Source organism: Gossypium hirsutum, chromosome A01 (assembly GCF_007990345.1).
Source record: "Gossypium hirsutum isolate 1008001.06 chromosome A01, Gossypium_hirsutum_v2.1, whole genome shotgun sequence".
NCBI classification, from domain to species: domain Eukaryota; kingdom Viridiplantae; phylum Streptophyta; class Magnoliopsida; order Malvales; family Malvaceae; genus Gossypium; species Gossypium hirsutum.
In genome coordinates, this window is record NC_053424.1 from 107,214,171 (window position 1) to 107,235,572 (window position 21,402).

Below are 21,402 nucleotides of genomic sequence, written 5' to 3' on the forward strand. Positions count from 1 at the left end.
ACAGCCAAAACACCCGCCCATGTGCTAGGCCGTGTGTCACACACGGCTGAGACACATGCCCGTGTCTCTGCCTGTGGGGATGAAATAGGCCATTTTCAAGCCTCATTTCTCACCCAAATTCTGTCATCACTCTAACTCAACCAATTTATATATCAACACTTCAAATCAATACATTCAATTCAAACTAGAATCATATTTTAATCATGTAATATTGTCATTTTATTCTTGAATCCAAACTTACCTATTTGATTAAATATTTATATGCAAAATCCATCCTCACTTTAACTTCAATCATTTTACCATATGCATTAACTAGATAAAGACACATATATCCATACCAAAATATGTCAATCACAAGCCATTTCAAATGGCTACTTAGAACCAAACATTTATGTGCCAACATTGGTTAATTAACCTATACATGCGATTATAACTAAAATGAGTTTACTATTTATATCGAAATGAGCCGAGTGACAGTGTGATGATATCTCTGCCGAACTTCCAACCCATTGAGCTTCCAAAGTACTATAGAATAGAGGAAAATAAAACAGAGTAAGCATTTAATGCTTAGTAAGTTCATATAATAGGAAATTAACTTACCATTTAATTTTCATTTAAAGTAAGCAAATAAACATGCTCAAGCCAATTTGGCCATGTGCCTAAACACATATCCTCATCAAACATGTTAGTCATGTAATTCACATAAATACCTAAAAACATGAATGAGCTCATCAATATTCAATTTCCACATACATGTACTTATCACTTCAATTGTCCATGAACATGTACATATCTTTGTATTTCAAGTATTTCTCATAGTAATTCATCTTGAATTCATATCATCTCATATTGAACTTTACCTATTGAATTATTTAAAATATCGATAGATACAAGGATAGTACACATGAAGTGTACGAATTTGAAGTCTGTCAATTCATATTCAGGGGTGCTCATTAGAGCACATAATTGGGAAGTCCTCTCTCGAGCCATATAACAGGAAGCTCATGCGAGCCAATAATGGGTAGCTTCGAAGAGCCATTAATCAGGAAGCTCCAGATAACCCTATATTGGGAAGTTTAAGCGAGCCATATAGGGAGGCTCTAGAGAGCCAAATAATCAGGAAGCTCATGAAAGAACCTTTAATCAAGACATTCACAAAGAGCCATATATTGGGACGCTCATAAGAGCTATGGTGTGTCTACAACACATGCAAAGTCACAACCAATCGTGATGCTCCAAAGAGCTATTAACAGGAAGCTCACAAAAACCATATAACGGGAAGCTTGAGAGGGCTAATAACGGTATGCTCTTTCAAGCTATGGTGTGTCCGCAACATATGCAGGACCACAACCAATTTGGAAATCCTGTATCCATCGAATCTCATTCATCTAAACGAGACTTATTATTTATCGGGCATTATTGGAAATATGATCAATTTCATACATATGGCATTTATACAATTCACATATACAACATTAAATTCAAACATATAAATATACACAATTTAGTTACATGAACTTACCTCGATAATGTTCGTGAATTTGTATTCCACTAATCCGTTACTTTTTCTTTACCTTGATCTAGCTCCGTATTTGATCTATTCAAATCTAATTAAGCCAAAATAGCTTACTTGAGTTCTCTTCTCTTAGCTAGGGTTTCTATGTATTTTTATTTGGGAAAGATGATAATATGATGATATTTTCATTATTTTATCATTTATCATCTTTTATTATTTCACTTTCCAATTTAATCATTTTCTTTTCTTAAATTTTCATGGATGAATCATAATACTTATTTACTAACTCCTCTTAATGGTCTATTTACCATATAAGGACCTCCAATTTTGAATTCCATAGCTATTTGATACCTATAGCTACTAGAACTCAATTTTTTCTTTTTATGCAATTTAGTCATTTTAGCAATTAAACATGTAACCAGTAAAATTTTCTTAACAAAATTTTTAAACGATATTCCTATCATACGGTAAACAATAAAATAAATTTAAAATAATTTTTTCTTACGGACTTGGATTTGTGGTCCTGAAACCACTGTTCCAATTTCATTGAAAATGGGCTATTATAATAAGTGGAAGGAAAAAATGTTTCCTTTGAAAGATATTTATCAATAAGAGTCTACTAGAGTTGGTGTAGAACCATCATTTATAAAGTTTTTACGGAATGGTTCTTCGAATTTGAGATTCTAAATAGTCGTTGACAAAGGGATCACTCGAAAAGTAAAAGTCTACCTAGGTCCACTTTGAGGGAATGTCCACCAAAACTTTTTAGTTAGTAAAGTTTGCCTGAGATTCATAGAGAAAGAGGACGTCCATTATAACTAAGTAATGCGGGAAAGTCTGCTTGAGATTATCAAAGGCGGGAGTCGCCAAAAACAATCTATGAAAGAAGTAGTCCGCTGGTAACTATCATTAATGAGAGTTTCTTGGTAAGTGGCGTAAAATTGGAAAGGTCCTATAAGATTGTTGTAACACCCCATGACTGACTTGTCCACCAAATCTGGGTATGGAGCGTCATGATTTAATTTATACTTAATAATTATTAACTAAACTGATATAAAATAATCTAAAAATAAAACCATCTAATAAAATAATAAAGCTTACATCTAAGGTCGTAAGCCACCGAATGTTCAGTCCTTCAAATTGTTCATATTGCTATTCAGATTGTTTGTTTACAAAATGACTTTTTAAAATTTAGCTAAGGACTATTCATCCTAAAAACCCAAATCCTAAATATGCTATCTGACTTTGCTGTTACTAATTTTGAGGCGAATCCTCCAATGGTACCCCTTTCCTATGTGCATGACTCTAAACTTCTTGCGGTCATTGATATCTTTTTATCTGGCTTGGTCCTTTCTTTGAGTCCTTGATCATCCTCATAAGTTCTGTGAACATCAGCACCCTGCTATAAGTTCATATCAACTTAGTGAGTTCCCTTATTACAACATAGTTAAACCATGTCACATGAGGGCAAAAGTATAAAACAAACTAACATAAATAAAATAGTCCCTTCTTGCTCATGGCAAGTTTACATCCTTGAGTCCTATCCTTACTTTTCGTCTTTTTTTCTATTTTAGACCTACCGCATATGGGGTGTTTAATGACCTCTATCATTTTTGGTTGTATGTCGTCTATCATCTTGTACCTTTATACCGGCTTTCTCCCCTTTCCATCCAAGGGTTTTTAAGACATACCTTAGTGAAATTTCATGGTTGGACTAATCCTTGGCAGACTCATTCTTTACGATAGTCCTGAAGGACTTGTTAACACTTTCGTATCGTGCTGACTTACAACTGACCTCGCCACTCTAGTGAACCCGTTCTTGTTTCGTCCCTTTGGCAGCAGTGGTAGGGTTACTTCTAGTAATCCACATTGTGTACACACTAACTTGGGACCCCACCTTTCCCATTTAATAAACAACTGACTTACCGTCCTGTGGCTATACGAGTCTACCATATCTCTTTTGCCTATTTCCTCCCTATGATTTTCATTGCGGCGATGAGCCCACAATGGACTTTCCCCAATCAGGAACAATCTTGACAGACATACTATCCAAGACAGTATCCTTATCCTGAGAGTGAGACTGTCATTCCTTTCTTGAGATTTACTTCTCGAGTAAAACTCCTTTGAACTCTCCCTGGTGGCTCTTCATGATAGATTATTATTTGCTATCCTCGAATAATTTCCCCTCTTACATCTCCATATTGAGACCAGTTCTCGAATGACCTATCTTCCTCTAATTCTTGTTGGGTCTTCGCCCATGTTTTGTTGGTTTTTACATCTATCACCATATTGGCAAATTCCTCATGATCCTCTTACCATACTTATATTTTCTTTACCCTTCTTCCACTTAAGTGGTGTCTCATGCGTGGCGTACTAGTAACAGGCCTCGCTCTTGATGTCTTTGCGGACTCTGTTGGTTACCATAGCTGAGTTATGGTCTTAATCTCTTCTCATCCCATTCCCTTATCCTTATGGACTTTCTTAGTGTTTACTGCCTCTGTGGAGTAATCTTTATTTTGTGTTTACTATCCCGATTGACTTATTTTGTGGAAGCCATTGGAGTCTTTCATCCATGGTCTTATACTGCTTCGCCATCCTGACGCTTAACTCATGATGTCATGGAGTCTTTCATCCATACTCTTACTCATCATATCTGGTTGCCATAACATCTTTCATCTATGGTCTCACATCGCATACCTTATACCATTTTCCTTACTGCCACGGCGTCTTTCATCCATAGTCTTACGCCATTACCATTTTACCGTGTATCATGCAGCCATGACATCTTTCATCCATGGTCTTATGCTACGTACTTCATACTAGACTGGCATAGCTTTTTTCATCTATGGTCTTACGCTATATACCATTGTCACAGTGTCACACTGAAGGACTAATTGATATTGTCATCGTGGTAAATACTTTTCCATAATTCTATTTGTTGAATCCTTCTCCTATTACCTCATTTACATCACCTAACCTTGATGATAAAAAACCGCAGTGTTCCCTCCACAAGGTCTCGAGCTTTTCCTGAGGTAGTAACTAATGGGTTCTCTCCCCATTTCTCTTTTGAAACTTCATCTATCCCCTTAAGGTTTAACCATAATTTTGTGATGCATGCTCATGCCATCATATCTCATGTTTATGCAACATGGCGTACTTAAAAGACGTAAATCATAACAAGTTTAGAGTTAGGAACTCACTTTAATCCTTGTTATTTCCTTAGCTTATTCCTTCTCTCAAACACTAGATATTCCATTCTCCAATTAGTAGCTTACAACAAAAAATCTAGTAGTTAAACTTATGGCTACATTTTAAAAGTATAAGCTTTCATAAGCATGCAGAACCCTTAAAATAGTTCTGACATCCACAAGCTTTACCTTATGTACATAGGAGGGTTAAGAACCTTACTCGCTTGCTAGTTTCCCTACTTTTCCAGCTTAATCCTCATGAAGTTTACTCTATGCAGAACTTTCCATGGTTATTCCTTTTTCGAGCTATCAAAGAATATGAAAATAAGAAATTGGTCAAGGTTGGGAAGAAAATCATCTCTGAGAGCCATCTCCTAGATATTTATAACCTTTTCTGTGCTTCTTCTAACCTCATGAAAACCATGCACTACTAATTGACTGGTTCCATTCTAACTGAATCATAATTGGATCTTAATCATGTCCAATTCGATTTCTAGCTCTCTTTTTCTTCCAATATAGGCCACCAACTTACGGTTTCTTTCAGTTTAGTCTCTTATTCATTCCTTGTAATGACCCAAAATTCACGGGCATCGAAAAAGTGCAATATCAGGCCTCTGTTCTAGTGAAAAGGGTTCGTAAATAATTATTAGAAATATTTATGAGTCTAGTGGTGTGTTTAATTAGGTTTTGATTAAGTGAATTTTGCTTAATTAAAAGAAATAATGGAAAAAAGGACTAAATTGAATAATGTATGAAAGTCTAATTATAGATTAAAAGAAAATATGAGGGACTAAATAGGCAATTAAGCCTATTCCATTAAATGAGGCGGCAAACAAAACAAAAATCTAAGATTTTTTTGTTTAATTAATATAAATAAATAGATTCGTTATAAATTTAATTATGTTAAATTATAATAATTATATTATAATTATATTATATTTATTATGAAATAAATAAAATAAGGACAAGTGGATGGTGATGATAATATACAATTGTAAAAAAATATATGTGTGCACAATTGTAATACATATATTTGTTATTAAATAGATATTTATTATTATTTAATTGATATTAAATTATACATTAAATTAAATAGTTGAAAAATGTAGGGTGATGATAAAACACGTGTGTAATAAATATATGTAAACATTTGTAATATAATTATTTATTTATTTACTTATATTTTAAGCTAAAGATATTTATTATAATAATAATTAAATAATTTATTATAAATATCATATTATGAATTGAATTAAATAAAAGCCAAGTGTATGGTGATAAAAATATACAAATGTAATAATAGTATTTATACATTTGTAATATATTTATTTAATTACTTTTTAAGTAAATAGATATTTATTATTATATTATTATAATGTATTATTATTATTAATATTATTAACTAACATATATATATATATGAAATAAAGAAAAAAAACAAAGAAGAAAAAGAAAGAAGCTATTTCGGAACAGGGGAAAGGAAGGAAAGAAAGAAAAATAAAAGGAGAAATTCAGGTTTTGAAGCTTTAAACTTTAATAGGTAAGTCAATCAAGCCCCTTTTACTTAATTTTGATGTTTTAGAAGATTTAGAACAAAATTTTGTTGAAATCAAGTTGAAATTTTGGAAATTCTTAGGTTTTTAAACATAGTTCATGTTGAATAAAATAATGAATTAGGGGTTTAATTGAATGAATTCCAAGTTAGAATTGATTAAAGGATTAAATTGTCAATTAGGCTATAAGTTTTGTGTTGTAGGCATTAAATTATAATTGAATGAATTAGGGGCTTAATTGAATGAATTTCAAGTTAGAATTGATTAAAGGATTAAATTGAAAGAAATTTTAAATTAGGGTTTTATTATGAACATTAGATAGTTAAGTAGAATATGGAAGGAAATTGAATGGAAATAAAGTATGAATTGAATTAGAAAAGTAAATGAGTTAATTAGGATTAAATTGAATTAGGGTATAAATTGGATAGAAATTCAATTATTATTATTAATTAGTGTTGTAATTAATAGTGTAAATTATTATTATTATTTTCGTACTTAGCAAATAACCTGAGGCATCGGCACCGAAAGGAAATGAGAAAGTTATCGAGGAGTAATTACGAAATCCAAGTTTGTATTACTATAATTCAAATCTATTTATTATTAATTGTTATATTTTAATTAAAATGCATGGTAAGTAAAATTAGGTAAGCAATTGAGATGATAATATTGATTTGAATGAAATTGATTCAAAAATGTTTATGGCTATTGAAATTGAACGTGAACAAATTGGAAATTAAAAGTGATTTAAATTAAGTAATTGAATTATGAATTATGTGAATATTTGAAAGTATATTGATTGGAAACTAAGAGTGATTTGAATTGAATCAAATTGAATTGAATGAAGAAACTATGTGAGTATTTGAAATGTATATTGATTGAAAAGTAATTATTGATTTGAATTTGATTGGAAATAAATTAAAAATATGAATGAAATAAAAATGAATTAGTTTATGAATATGTGTGAATATGTGAATTGTGTATTGATTGACAAGTGGTTTGAATTGATTTGAAATATGATTATATGTGATTATCTGAAATATGTATTGGTATTGAATTGTTTATTAATTAGAAAGTGGAAAAGTGAATTTAAATTGAATGAGAATTGAATTGAATTATGAATTTGAATTGAAAGTTAAATTGACATTGAAAGTGATTTGAAATGTGAATTTGGAGACCCTATTAACTAGTCGGGCTAAGTCGGATATAGTTGGTATGCCATAGGATTGGAAGAGTTCAGGGATACTTCAACCTCGAGTCAATGAGACACTGGGTGTCACTATTTTACTTCGGATAGATTCGATGAGGTACTGGGTACCACTTTGCTTCGGCTCTGCCGATGAGACACTGGGTGTCAACTTTGCTTCAAACCATCTGATGAGGCACTGGGTGCCAATCTGGTGTGTTTGGTTAGATCTGCGTATCCGCCAAAGTCCGAGTCTGTTAATAGGGGTAATTAAATGGAAAGTTAAATCAACTGAATTGAATCGATTGAGCCATTGGAAAGAAATGAAAAAGTAGATTATAAATTGAAAATGTGACTTGAATTTGTGAATGGAATTAAAATGTAAGATTTGAAGCATGAACTTAAGGTTTATGAATTTGCTAAAATATCGAATTATTGATATTGAAATCAGTTGAATAAATGAAATAAGAAAATCAAATGAATTGATCGATTAAACTATTGAAAGTATGAGAAAGTGAAATTATGAATTGAAATGTGAATTGAAATTGAGATATCAAAATAAGAAGTAAAAATAGAATGAATTGGAAATAATGAAATAGTGTATAAGTTAATTGAATATAATCTTATGAATTAATTATAATTATTTTTATTGAAAAATGTTGGTTTAAATAATTATTGAAAGCCTAATGTTGTAAAGTTTTAGATATGAAATAGAATAAGTAATTGAATTGGGATACAGAAATGAAATATATGAAATAATGATTTTATGAAATGGTTATTGATGAAATGCATGAAAATGGATATAGATATAATAATTAAAATAAAGAAAAGCTATTTAAGATATATATTATTAGAATAAATTTAAATTTTAAATGCATAAATGATTAATTGAAGGTAAAATAGTGGTAAGATTTAATGTGTATATATATTGTTTTTACCTTAAGTATTTGAATTATAGTAATACCACCAGGCGTATACTCAGCTACAGTTTGTTTCCGTTCGCAGATTAGGTACAGAAATTTTGAAGAGTTGTGATTATGAGTCTTCATCTCATCACATCTTCAAGCAACAAGAGGGTATGTTTTAAAATTTTGAATAGAATGGCATGTACTTAGGAAAAATTAAGCATGTCCCAAGTAGTAGTAATGGATTTAAATATAAATTATTTAAATTTATTATTTTTCCATTTTTATGTTCAAATATAATAGTAATTAGCCAAGAATTACCTTGGCACCAAATGTAATATTCCTATATCAGGTTCCCTAAGTTGAACATGATATAGGGGTGTTATGTTCCTAATTTTAGGTTATTAGAAATTCGTGTAACACCCTCAACCCGTATCCATTTCCAGAATTGGGTTACGAGGAATTACCGAAAAATATAACATTCAATATAGCATAATATTCATTCACATACACAAAGTCTCTTAAATAGGTCTACGGGACCTTAAAACATGCTTTAGAGCTGTTCAGGACTAAATCAATCACATATAAAAATTGGTCACATGCCCATGTCATAGGCCGTGTGAAAACAGGGCATACATTCTGACTTGCACCACACGGCTGAGGACACGCCCGTGTGCTAGGCCGTGTGAAACCTAAGGGGGTTACTAACTTGGGTCACACGGTCGACTAGACACCCATGTGCCAGACCCGTGTACCTTTTGAAATGGCCACATACGCCTATGTGCTAAGGTTGTGTGTCACACACGGCCAATAAACATGCCTGTGTGTCTAGGCTGTGTCAAAACTGTAAGGTATACTTCCTTAATTCGAAAGGGTACCCTAGGGGACACACGGCCGTGTAACATGACCATGTGTCACACACGGCTGAGACACACGCCCGTGTCTCTGCCCTTGTGGACATAAATAGGCCATTCGAAAAGCTAATTTGTCACCATTTTTCTCATGCACACCTTGCCATCAAAATGGTATCTTTTCAACACATATATAAGCAACAAAAATCTGCCAATTCATATACATTTAATGCCATCTATTCACAACCATTTCAATTACTCAATTCCACAACCAATACATAGCATTTTACTATGCCAAAATCATCTAACTTGCATATTTTTTCAACGCATTAATCCATCAACTTATCACCTATTTCTTGCCTAAAAAACATATCAATTTCTCATCTGTAAATCATACCATAATCTACCTTTCCTCAAGCATTAATAACTTACCAAATGAGCAACCATTTAATCATATCAACAATCATAGCAAACAAAGGCAACACATAAAACATTATATACATCTCATGTATCACATATTAAACCCATAATTCAAGCCAACTTAAATGGCCTTATTTATCAACATTTACAAGCCAAATCTCATGGCTAATATCATAACTCAAAACATACCAAAATGACACTAGCCTATAGACGCCATATACCATATATATACAAAGCTCCAAAAGTACCAACGAGATGATTGATAGTGTGATGACGTTTCCTGATGATCCCCGAGTCCGAGCTAACTTCGATAATCTATAAAACATGAAAAGAACACACAAAGTAAACATTAAAACCTTAGTAAGCCATATACAAATAAATCTACCACATGAATCACAACATCTTCATCAATGGGCCAAAACAAGTAAACACATATAGATGCACAAACCTTTCTCAATGAATACATATTCAAATTCACCTATAATTTCATCAACCATTTCCCTTTCCAATTCTTGTATGAATCTCGTATGTACCTGAGTCATTTAACTCATTAACATATTCTTTCTCAACTTGTCTTTGCCTATTCAACCATTCGGAATCGTTAAGGATACTCGAAAATCACATAAGCTCGTACAATGCCATATCCCAGAGATGGTCTTACATGTTATTCCATATCGATGCCACTGTCCCAGACAGAGTCTTACACGAAATCGATTAACGATGCCAATGTTCCAGACATGATCTTACACATAATCTCAATACAATGCCAATGTCCTAGACATGGTCTTACATGTAATCACATCTTGGTAACCTAATGTCATGACATTCGTATCCTATATTATTCCTAGGGTTCGTACGGGACTTTCGGATGTTGTAACTTTGTCAATTTATGCTCGTACTTGCTCGTTCAACATTTTTAGAAATTCAATGATAATATAACATATATAATTCAATTCAAAGACATTAATTTGCATATGAACTTACCTCGTAATGGGAATAGACGGACGTAATCGACTATTCGTCAACTTTCATTTTTCCCCAATCTAGATCCCATTTCTTTCTTTTAGGATCTATACGTATTCAAAATTAATCTATTTAATTACCAATTCAAAAAATTTCATCCACAAACACATAATTTAGCCAATTTTCACTTTAGCCCTAAACTTTTACATTTCTTGCAATTTAGTCCTTATTTCACAAAATCACTAATTACACAATTTCTTTCTAATTTCATGCTAGCCGAATTTCATATAGCTTCATATCAGCCCATATTTTTATTTATTTCACAAATTTAAACACACATTTTACACTTTTCACAAATTAATCCTTTTTATGAAATTTTACTAAAAATCACTTTACAAAACTTCAATAACTTTCATCAAACTTTCAAAATTCATCAACAATCATTCAAAATCTCAAGCATTCATCAATGGCACTTCATAAAATCATCAACAATTTCGGAAATTAAGACACAGGCTAGTTAGAACACGAAGCAACGATCACAAAAACGTAAAAATCATGAAAAATCAAGCCCAAAACATACCACAATCAAGCTATGCAAGTGTCGAATGGATGAAAGCATCAAAACCCTATTATTTTCTCTATTTTCAGACAAGAAGATGAACAAAATGAACATTTTTTATTTTGTATTAATTAATATTAACTTATTAATCAATTTACCATTTTAACCTTTAATTAAAACATTATAATTCACATAATATAAGGTCATTAATGTCCATTAACCTCATCAATGGCATAATAACATCATAAGGACCTCTCATTTAATGAGCCATGACAAATAGACACCTTTATCATATAGAATGCAACTTTTGAATTTTACGCAATTTAGTCTTTTTTCTCAAATTAACCACTTAAACGATAAAATTAGGTCATGAAATTTTCAGACATACATATTAACATGTTGTAAACCACAAAAACAATATTAAAATATTTTTACAACCTCAGATTTGTTGTCCCAAAACCACTGTTCCGATTTAACTAAAATCGGGCTGTTACAATTCGGGTGTTACAACTCCCTTATAAGTACTAGTCCACAAGGGAATGGGTGCTTAAACATCAGTCGAATCTCATGTTTAAGACCGCAAATGAAGGTATCTTTAAATGTATTTCCTTAGAAGAAAAGTTCTATGCAACATGTTAAGTCAAAAGAAGATAATCGTCGAGGGTAATGTGGTAACATATGTTGCGTTTAGTGTAGAATGAAAGGATCCAGGAAAGGATCCGCCACTGTGGCAAAGAAAAATACAAATCGCTAGTGGTAGTTGACAATTCGCATATTAGTGTATATGATTATCTTTTAGGAGTCATATAGGAAAGGTATAATGAAAGTTTGAGATGAAGCTAAACAAGGTTAAGTCTCAAAATAATTTGCTATTTGGAAGACCACACTTATGGCTAAATAAGAGATTATACATCGGTTATGCTAGTGAAATCACAGAGTCCCCTACGGTACCCAAGGACTTTAAATTCTATACTTGTATCATTATTTGCCTAAAAATTCAGAGTTTCGATTTCTTTCATACAAATTCTCCCTAATTTTGTTCGAGCTTAAAGTTGTTCTGCTTTGTATACAGGGCCAGGGTGACTTAAAGGTTGTGTGAAGGGATCCAACCAGACTCCATCAGATTCACATGATGGGTGTTTAGGCCATGTCATGCGTATAGAGAGGCATCCTTAGAGGCCACACCTCAGGGATTAATTTAGTGTAGCCGTAGTAAAGTCTTTAGTTACAATTTGTAAATAGTTATTATTGTTTAATAAAGTAGAATGTCTATAAGGACTTAGCTCTTTTGTGGTAGAGAACATAATTGAAATTTAAAATTTGAAAATATGTTATTATCTTTGAAATTGAGTAAAGGTTAGAAAATTTGTCAAGTATTTCAGGTCAAGTTTGACACTTGATACTTGAACCCGGCGATTGGGTTGGGTATTGGTGTCACAAATTATATCAATGGCCATCCTTGAAACATTCTCAAGCACAATTTCAAAGTATAAACTTATTGTTGCTTCAGAACTTTGAAATCTTTTTCGAAATTAGAAAAATTTTGCGTTGATGCCCAAAATGTACAAAAAAATTCCTAACATTTCACAAGAAGATATGTGTCTTGAACTTTGCAAATTGTATATTGTTTCCAAAACTCTCAACAAACTTGTGAATACAATTTTTGACATCCTAAAGTTAATCATGCAACGTGATTTATAACCATCAATGATCTCTCAAATCCATGCCTAACCTAACTGTTTTGAATCCATGCATGGTTGCTTCAATATATATTTTGCTGGATTTGGTACCCTAAGTTAGTATTTTTGTTAATGTACACTTGTAATTTCTTTGAACAGATTGGTTAATAAAACTTTTCATGAATTACATTAATACTTTGTATAATGTCCTCATATGATTTTTTTACGTAAAGCAAAATGAAAGCAAATGTTGCTCATTGGTTGTCTTATATTTAACTAATACTAAGCAGTATCACGTGGTCAAATCGTAATATGGAAAGACAACTTATATTAGTCGACTAACACAAACATGTCCTTAACGTAATCAAAAATGAGTAAAATGATTAAAAGACTAATATGTCATTTATCAAGTCCAATTAGGGAGATGTTTTGCCCTGGGCATCGGAACGGATGAATCCTAGAAGATAGGGAAATAGATGTGACTGACTGGACTGACAGTACATCGAACTGGACCCAAGAAGAATAGATCCTGAATCTTTTTATGGATTTATTCACTTGTTACGTTCATAGTGTGGCATACCTAAATCTTGACTGGATGACAAATTAATTATGTTTGACTCGTATACTTTGATGTAAGTTAAAGCCTGAGTTTGAAAAGATAAGGAACCAAAAGTTGGTGCATTGGGTATACCACTTCTGCAGTATGTAGCGTCGTTCACAAAAATTGAATTCATAGCCCGAGATATGGGTAAATGATATCCTCTCATTGGCATTGCATGGTTGATGAAAAGTAGACATAGCCATAGGTCATTCATCTTTGTGATGAATGACTTGATTGACTATTTAATAGTAATTGACTTTTCATGAAGGAAGCTATAATGGTTAACATGAGATAAAATAGGATCATATTAGGAAAATGAATATTATCCCAAAGAGATTAAGGATAACCTATGAGGGAAACACATTTATGACAAGGTCGTTGGATGAGAACTAAGTAGTTGTTTTCGTGATGGCATGCCATTGGGTTGAGCTTAGTCACGATACTATAGTGGATTGACTTCGTAACTAAATTAGTTTATAATTAATAGGCGAAAAGCTAAAACTTAATTATAAATCATTTGAGCCTCGATTACATATGTCCAATCAGCTCCTTCGTTAGCTCGTTGAAACCAAAAATTAATTGCGTCTTTGAATCGACATGAAAAAATGAATAGAAATAGAGAAATGAAAAACATTCAGAAATGGTTATGGTTTTCTCTGAAATGGAGAAATGGAATCATTTGGAAATGATTGTAGTTTTCTCAAAATGGAAATGAAAATGAAAATGAGAAATGATTCATTTGAAAAAAACCATGGATTACTAAAAAATGATCGAAAGAATGAATTTATGTTTCTAAGCTATTTTAAAGCCCAAAAATGAAAATAAACCTGGTCATAGTGAACAAGTTGAATGGTGAAATATTAGATCTATTTTCTTAGAGTTTTTACTAGGGATAAAATCGTTATAATTTTACCGGGGTAAATTGAGAATGAGAAAATTATTTAATATAAATATTGAAGTTTATTTTTTGGGAAATAGAAAAACAAATATTGAGTTGGATCAAATTATAAATTATTGGGTTAAAAACTTAGAAAGTACTCGTAATAGGACCCGATATGAAAGAGGCCTAAAAGCCCATTGTGTTAATAGGGTGGACAACCAACCCTAGTTAATGCCTCCACCTTAACTTCTAGTTAGACAAGGAGTTCGTTGTTCTAGTTGAAATAAAATTGTACAATTCAACAAGGTTCTTATTTTATTCTCTTAGAATTAAATATATTTTTTGGAATAACGATTCTGTCGATTTTCATTTGAGAAGAGAATTTTTGTTTTCACCCCCAAAAGAACAGAAAATTATTTCTAGTTTCTGTGTTTGATTCGATTTGATTAAGCCCACACTCGAGGAAATTTATGGTATGAGAATAGCAGAGAAGATCGTTTGTTTGAAAGCCGAGAACGATAAGGGTCCGTCTTAAAATATTTTCATAAGTTGTAAAATCTCTTTAGTTTCCCTTTTGTCATCACTTCCATCACAACATGAATTGTCAATCATACTCTTTACCTGTGAACAAATTCTATATCCAAAAATTGAACATAAACAAATATTGATAAAACAATATTACACAAAAATAAATAGTCAAACAAAGATTACACATGGATGACATTTATAAGTCACATAGTAAATATCTCAAGACCTTAGAATATTGGAAAATTTTAACTCTCCTCAAGTTTCTTCTTAAGCCAGCAAACTCTAATTTTGGGATTAATTGATAAATACACAGTTCACTTATCATTATTAATTAATAATTTAGTGAGAAAAAGTATAACGAACTAGCTTCTGTAACTTCCTCCAACAAGCTGTCAAGCACTTTGATTGCATGTGGAATACCATATGGATCCATAACATGAGTCAAACTAGATGTGGCTTGACTCATATTGTCAGTTGTATTATATAATTTTTCAATTTGATTGGAAAATCTTGTACTCCCTTCAATTTACTTTGAGGATTTCTTCCTTCCAATTTTAAAATCTAAAGTTTCTGCCTCAAATGTTATTCTTTTTTTATTGTTTCTATCAAAGGCACGTCCCACTTGAGTTGAAACGTGAACATCACTTATCGCATTTTCTTCCTCATTCTCTTCAAGTATCTCATTGTCAGCATCCTTAAAAAATTCACTAAGGAGTTTACCTGAAGAAGGTGTCCATGCTTTATGACTGGTGGCAACTATCGCCATGAATATCTGGTCTAACATCCTTTCAAATTCAGGATCAATGCTCGAAGTTCTAAATTTTTTAGCTTCAGGTACAACCTGCATATAAATTGATAGTTTAGTAAGATGTAATAGCCCATTTTTCAGTGAAATCGAAACAGTGGTTTCGGGACCACAAATCCAACCCAAAATATATATTATTTTTAGTTTATCATATGGCCTATAATATGTTACAAATGATGTGTGAAATTTTTTATATGAAATTTTTTTCGATTAAGTGTTTAATTACGAGAATGACTAAATCACATAAAATGCGAAAGTTGAATTCTAGTAACTATAAGGATCAAATAGCTATGGAATTCAAAAATTAAGGTCCTTATATAGTAATTAGACCATTAAGAAAAGTATGTAGAATTTTCATGATGACTCATCGATGGAAATATAGAAAAAGTTCAAGGACTAAATTGGAATTTGAAATAATTAATTAAATTAAAAGATGATAAAAAAGAAATATCATCTTATTTTGTCATCTTCAACCTTAAAAATACATGGAAACCCTAGGTGAGAGAAAAGAAGCTTTCAAGGCCTAATTGGGTAAGTTTCCTTGTTCTGTTTTTAGTAATTTTGGTATTTTTAAAACCAGGATAGCTTAATCTCTCTATTTGAGGGATTAATTTGAAAAGTTATCAAGGTATGAAAATGGTTCATGGATGTATTATGCTGGAAATTAGAAATTTATGGTAAAAAATGAAAGATTAATGATAGATAAACAATTTTTGCAAAGTGATTTTTGATGAAAACTTGATTTAGGGACTAAAATGTAAACTTGTGAAATTGAAGGAAAAATTATGAAATTTTATGTAAACATGTGTTGTAAAATTTTTAATGGGGCTCTGATTAGGCTTGGAGTAGGGAGTAATTTGCACAAGTTTCATTTTTCGAGCCTAGAGACGAAAATAGAATTTTTGGAAAACTTAGGGGCAAAATGGTAATTTTTACTAGGACGTAAATTGAGTTCGTTTAAGTATGAAATGTATGAAATTGATGATTAAATTTATTTATATAGATCCAGAAAACACTAATTCGAGGTTATATCGAGGAAAAGAAAAGATTTCGGATTAGTAGACTTTTACGCGAACAAGTGTCGAGGTGAGTTCGTGTAACTTAATCGGACTTGTAATTATGTTAATTAATTTTTGTGTTGTATGTATTGTGATTTATGTTAATGTGCTTCGCTTTTATGCTATGATGAAAAATGAAAATAAGCTTGAAATGGTGGTAAAAGGGTTAGTCCCGATTGGATGTTGAATTCCGACGAATGTGTATGCTTTCCCGAAACAAGTAAGGTCCTACCTTTGTTGCAAACAGGATTTAGCTCAGACGAGTAATCCTAGTGACCTTTTTATAAAAAAGGATTTATCCCGGACGTGTAATCCCGATGTAATACCTCTCGAGCATACGTTATGATTAGGGTTTAGCCTGGATTGGTAATCCTAATTGAGCTCCCCTGAGCATACGTTATATAAAGGATTTAGTCTGGGCTGGTAATCTTGTTAAATGATATGTGGCTCAAGAGAGTGTTTCTTGGTTAAGTGCCCTAATGGGTACCCTTGAATAAGAAATTGATGAATTGTTGAATCGCACATTTCGAGTGTACTACTTAAGCATTCATTGGAATTCAATGATTCAAAGGACATATAACTCTTGACTTGTCATGAAAAGCTTGAGATAAAATAGTAATGACTAGATAAAATATTGCTTGATGAGCTCATCTATGTTTCTTGATTTATATAAAGATTTTGGTGACTAACATGTTTGATTGAATGTATGTGCTTAGGAAAATTTAGCCAAATGGATGGAAACATGATATTGTATGTTTAGATTTAATAATCAAGATTGGTAAGTTTAATTTCCGTTATACGAACTTACTAAGCATGTAATTCTTACTCCTTTTATTGTTCCCCTGTCTTACAGTGCTCGAAAGCTTGTGAAGGTTGGATGATCATTGGAGCAACGTCACACTATCAACTAACATTTTGGGTATACTTAGTAAATTTATTTTGGTATAATGGCATGTATAGGACAGCTTGGCCAATGGTGGCTTGAGATGTTATTTTGTAACCTAGCCATTGGAATGGCTCGTAATGATTTATTTCGGGTATGATTTAGTAAGCTATTGTGATATATATATACAAATGTGTTATGCTAAGTGTAACACCCCAATCCCGTATCCGTCGCCGGAATAGATAAAGGGGCATTACCAGACTTGAAGCTCATATCAGAACAGTAATTTTTTTTTTGAACATTCCTTGAGATAAGTACTAAAGACAGTCAGGGATACAATTTAAACTTCTATAAGTACACATTCAAAAGATGCCATTTTCGCATGGCTTATATACATTGACCAAAATATCCTCCCACTACTAGTCTATTCTATACATGCCATAAGATAATCCAAAACGTAGCAGTACCAAACAGTGGATAGTGATAGTGTGACTAGTTGCTGACGATCCCCGAGCCTGTAGCTTCCAAAAGAGATCTATAAAACAGAGGAAACAAAGTAAACGGAGTAAGCATTACAATGCTTAGTAAGTTTTAAGCAGTGTCAACAGATAATAATCAAATTATAACATAGTTGTTCGTATTTTTATTTCACTCTTCCTTCGGGCATACCATCCCTTTACCGAATATGCACATCTCATCATATATAATAGGCAGATAAATTCTCACTTGATAGTGATCTCTTTATAATCATAGGTACATTACATATTTTCATCTAACTTTCCACATTGACCAAATGCACAATAATCATAGAACAGTCTTATTGCTTTACTCACATATGCATCACATAACGACCTTGTGATTTAGTCCAAATCAAACTTAAATATAATCTCAATATACATACCTGACCAACTTAACGCATTGAACGTATTTATTACCAATTGTTACTGTGAAGTCGTATAATCTTACGCTTTACTCGAATCTTCAGCGAAACCTTTAGTTCGGGGCTTACCCGGACAAAATCTCCACACGTAGTCATCGGGTCTTTAGAGCTCGGATATAGTACGAGCACGAAGCCTACGGACATTAATCAGTGATAATATTCTCGCATAAAGCCTGCGGGGTTTTAACCCGGATATAGTACTGACACAAATGCCCTTCGGGACTTATCACATTTATACACTTTCACATCGATCACGTTGGCCACTCGGCCCTATCACATATATACACTTTCACATTCATCACATTGGCCATTCGGCCTTATCACTTATATACACTTTCACATCCATCACATTGGCCATTAGGCCTTATCACATATATACGCTTCCACATTCATCACATGGGCCATTCGGCCTTATCACATATATACACTTTCACATTCATCACATTGGCCATTCAGCCTTATCACATATATACGCTTCCACATTCATCACATGGGCCATTCGGCCTTATCACATATATACACTTTCACATTCATCACATTGGCCATTCGGCCTTATCACATATATACGCTTTCACATTCATCACATCGGCCATTAGGCCTTATCACATATATACACTTTCACATTCATCACATTGGCCATTCGGCCTTATCACATATATACACTTTCACATTCATCACATCGGCCATTAGGCCTTATCACATATATATACACTTTCACATTCATCACATCGGCCATTAGGCCTTGTCACATATATATACACTTTCACATTCATCACATCGGCCATTAGGCCTTATCACATATATACACACTTTCACATTCATCACGTTGGCCATTCGGTCTTATCACATATACTATCAAGTACACACTTTGTCTTGGCCAAATCTACATCAATCATTTTCCAATGAATAATTCAATTTCACGCCATACTATCATTTCATATTCGAATACTCATAAACTTACAATTTCACAAATTTTAATATCAAAGATCCATCTAACACTCATATATCATTTTACAATATCACGATTTAGAATTCAAGTATGGGTTTAATCAATAGCTTATGAGCACTAAAACAAGTTTTATCCATGTTTACAACAAAATCACATATTCACTACGAGCTGTTTTCCTGAGCAATGGTCACTAAATTATTTATAACCGGAGCTATAAGTCTCCAAATCACTTTCCGTTAATTTTCCCTGAATATAGACTCGTATATCTTCCATCCATAAGTTTTTCAGAATTTTAGGTTTGGCCAATCAATACCAGATTTTTCTTAAAGTTTCCCCTGTTTCACTGTTTGACTAATCTGACCAGTCTTCACTACGAATCAAAATTCTCAGTGTACAGAATTCAAAGTATGTTCTATTTGATTTCATTTGAAACTAGACTCATTAAGGAGTCTAAGCATATAAATTTTATCTTGTAACCATTTTTGTACAAATTATAGTGATTTTCTTAAAACAGAACAGGGGATTTCGGAGTCATTCTGACACTGTCTCACACAACTTTAAATATCTCTTTATAGGAAATTTCTTTGCTTACACGGTCTCTTTTATAAGAAACTAGACTAATTAAGCTTTGATTACATATTTTATTCAGCCTATAATTCCACACCAAACATTTATAGTGATTTTCTAAAATCACGTTACTGCTGCTGTCCTAAGCAAATTATTACAATTTGCTCTTAAATTTCCAAGTCCAAACACTTAGGAACTTACCATTTGAGTTTAAGACATATCATGGCCACATCATATCTTATTAAATCAACTCTTTATGTCCTATTATAATTGAATTTAATCAACATTTAATCACTTAAAACTTACCTCGGATGTGGTCGAACGATTTCGGCGGCTATTCGATCACTTTTTCCCTTCCCTTATCCAACTTTGGTCCTCTAAGCTCTTGAGCTAATTCAAACAAATTTAACTTATTAAAGTCTCATTATGCTAGCTTATGGCCGAATATGACAAAGAGTTTGATAGGTCATATGGCCACCTTTAGCCCAAACACAAAATGGTCATACGCATTTTTAATCACATTGAGCAATTTAATACAATTAATCTAACATTTCCTCATGTGCACCTTTATGACCGAATACAAGCAACACCAAGCTATCTATTCATTCATGTGTGCATCTTATTTAAGCATGTATATCCACAATCGAGTTCATCATATAAATATCTATGATTTCACTCAAATAATCTCATTACAACACATGGTGCTCCAACCATTATTTAAATTCAAAGCTCGGCTAGTACACATATATACACTAGCAATCAATTACTAACATTTGCACTTCATCTTAATAGCTAGCTTAGCAAACCTTAATTTAACACATAATTCATACATATCACATTCCAAGCATTCACTCAATTCTATCACTTAAAACACACACATTACTCAATAACTTCATAGTTCAAATTCCGCAACTACACCACTAATATTCAAAATCATATTCGGCCTTAGTACTCCCTTGTTAGCCGATTTTTCTTTATTTAGCAACTAAAATAATAAACCACAACATTTAAATTCATCTTATTCTTCTCCCATTTGACCGAATGAACATTTATCAAATGAAAATTCAACTAAACAACAACATCTTTCTTTCTAAAATGTATATACACTCATACGGCAACATTCAATTTATACTTTTCAACCATGAACTCTACTCATTCAAACATCATTTAAGCCACTTAACAAATAATTAACATCTTTCAAAAAAACTTATCAAAATGACATCAATTTAGCACTTGCCGAATGGACATTTGTCTATTGATGCATGAAATTAAACCATGGGTTAAATAAGCTATGCACTTATCAATCTAATCTCATAGTCAATTAAAAAGAAAATCACAATGCATACCTTAAACTAGGATAGCCATGGCCGACTA